General features: G+C 56.2%; 1 protein-coding gene across 1 annotated transcript in view; it reads left to right on the top strand.

Annotated features, from left to right (window-relative positions):
- Window positions 1-2,086, top strand: part of LOC101642409 (KH-type splicing regulatory protein) — a 14,915-nt gene that overhangs the window by 6,331 nt on the left and 6,498 nt on the right. The window contains exon 2 of the mRNA XM_013007686.2: window positions 1,549-1,645. The gene's annotated coding sequence lies outside the window, so the exon portion shown is untranslated. The remainder of the gene's footprint in view (window positions 1-1,548; window positions 1,646-2,086) is intronic.

Here is a 2,086-nt window from a genome sequence, read left to right as displayed (position 1 = left end):
GGGGTCGGGAATCACGTGCGCGTGCCCGGGGTCGCCGAACGGGGTGGGCCGGGGTCACGAGCGGCGTGAGTTGCCTGAGGTGGGATCCTCCGCGAGTGACCCCGTGACACGGAAGTGGGTGTGCGGGGGTCCCGCGGCGCGATCTCGGGGTGAGCAGAGGACCCTGGGACTTCGGGAACACCCCCCCTTCCCCTCAGAACCAACGAGAGTTTCACCCGTGTCCTGGAATCAAAAGGTCTTCCAACGGGGTGGGTCTGCCGTGCCTCGCCACCCCAATCAGGGCCGTGCTTGCCCCCCTTCTGCTGCCGCTTGTTTAAGTGGGAGTAGAAAGTTCTTTGGGTCTGGAAAGTGGTGAGGGGGCCAGGACCCAGGCTGTGGTAGGAGAGTGAGGGGTTTGCACCCCAGCCTTGCGAGGCCAGTGTGACACCAGGTTAGTGTCTGTCAGTGGCTGGGGAGATCCAGCTCCCCGAAATCTGCCCCCTTATCACCCTTTCGGCTAGATGAGAGGTGGCGCCCAGGTTGTCCCTGTGCCTGCAGGGCTGAGAGGTCCCCGCTCTTGCTCCAGGATAGGATTCTCTGATAGCCCAGGGGCTTGTCTCTGCCCTGGGCGTTTTGGCTGGGTGTAAGTCTTGTCTTTTGGGGTGGGGTCGGGTGATAACTTGAGCGTGGAGGTGCACTGTTGGTTCTTAGCACAAGGATTGTGTTTCTTCCAGAAAAGTATCCTATTGGGTTGCTGGGTTGTTTAAAATGGTCCGTTACATGTTGAAGATAACATCACGCCTTCCCAAAAGAGGCGTGTGGTCCAAGTGAAGCTTGTCGGGTACGGGTGGCACCCAGGGTGAATTGGTGGTTCTGCAAGAGAAAAGGGGGTGACTACCTCTATAAGAAATACAGGCTTGGGGGACCCAGGGGGCAAGGCAAGTCTGCTCTGCCCCACCAGGCCACTCTGGTAGGTACTGACTCATCTGCAACAAACAGCCTTTGGACCAAACCTTTCCCTGGGACGGGTTAGGCCTAAAGGTTGTGAAGTAGAGGTAGCCTGGAATTTGGGGTCTCCAACATCCCAGAAGAATGTCCAGCCAGTCCCAACTTTGGAGCCTGCCCGAAAGCATCTAGAACTTCCCTGTGGCAGGTGTCCAGAGCTGCCATCCTAACACCAGAACCGATGTAGGGAGAGCTCTAGAAACTCAACCAAACTCACTGCCATCAAGCCGATCCCCACCCATAGCGACCCTATAGGACAGGGTAGAATTGCCTTGGCGAGTTTGAGACTGTAACTCTGTATGGGAACAGAAAACCACCTCTTTCTCCCATGGATCGGCTAGTGGCTTTGAACCACTTATCTTGCAGGTAGCTGCCCAACACATTGCACTGTACCCAAGTCTGTTGGGGCATGTGCCACCACCATTGGACTCTGCTTGTCCCATGGTTGGGGACAAAACAGTGGGGAAGCCTTTGTTCTGGGTCAGTAGGGTATCAGGGATCCTGAGCTAGGCCCCCAGCAAGACCTGGTGGGTTGGTAACTGAGTGCTCCTGCTTTATTTCTAGATTGCAGCCAAGATTGGAGGCGACTCAGCCACCACCGTCAACAACAGCACGCCTGAGTTTGGATTTGGGGGCCAAAAGCGACAGTTGGAAGATGGAGGTAACTTGTGACTCCCCTGAAGTAGGAAGAGGGCGCACATGGGCCAAGCACCCAGTGCTTTTGTTTGGAGGTGGCTCCGAGTGGGGGGGCGACGGCTGCCCTTTGGGCTTTTAAACCGTCAGCAATCCCTGCTTTGTTCATTCATTCCTCCTTTGTGCTCGAGCCTGCCAATCTGAGGTATCAGGTAGCCGAGAGGAAGGCTGCTTGTCTGGGGCAGGGGTCTAGGCGGCGGTTCCCGCGTTCCCATCCCTTCTGGGGGCTGTGACATTTGGCAGCTTTGTGGAAGCTTGTGGCATCACCCACCATGAAGGGCCAAATTAAAGATCCGTGCCCCCTCTGAACCAGGCTGATGTAGCAGTCAGCTGCCACCATCATTGTGTGCTTTTTATAAACAGCCATGTGATTGGACTGTTTGTCCAGGATGGGGAACCTTTTGTCATG

This window comes from Echinops telfairi, unplaced genomic scaffold (genome assembly GCF_000313985.2).
Source record: "Echinops telfairi isolate 266 unplaced genomic scaffold, ASM31398v2 ScPeMD7_7459;HRSCAF=8497, whole genome shotgun sequence".
NCBI classification, from domain to species: domain Eukaryota; kingdom Metazoa; phylum Chordata; class Mammalia; order Afrosoricida; family Tenrecidae; genus Echinops; species Echinops telfairi.
Note: the sequence above shows the minus strand (reverse complement) of the source record. Positions and strands in the feature narration are given on the sequence as shown.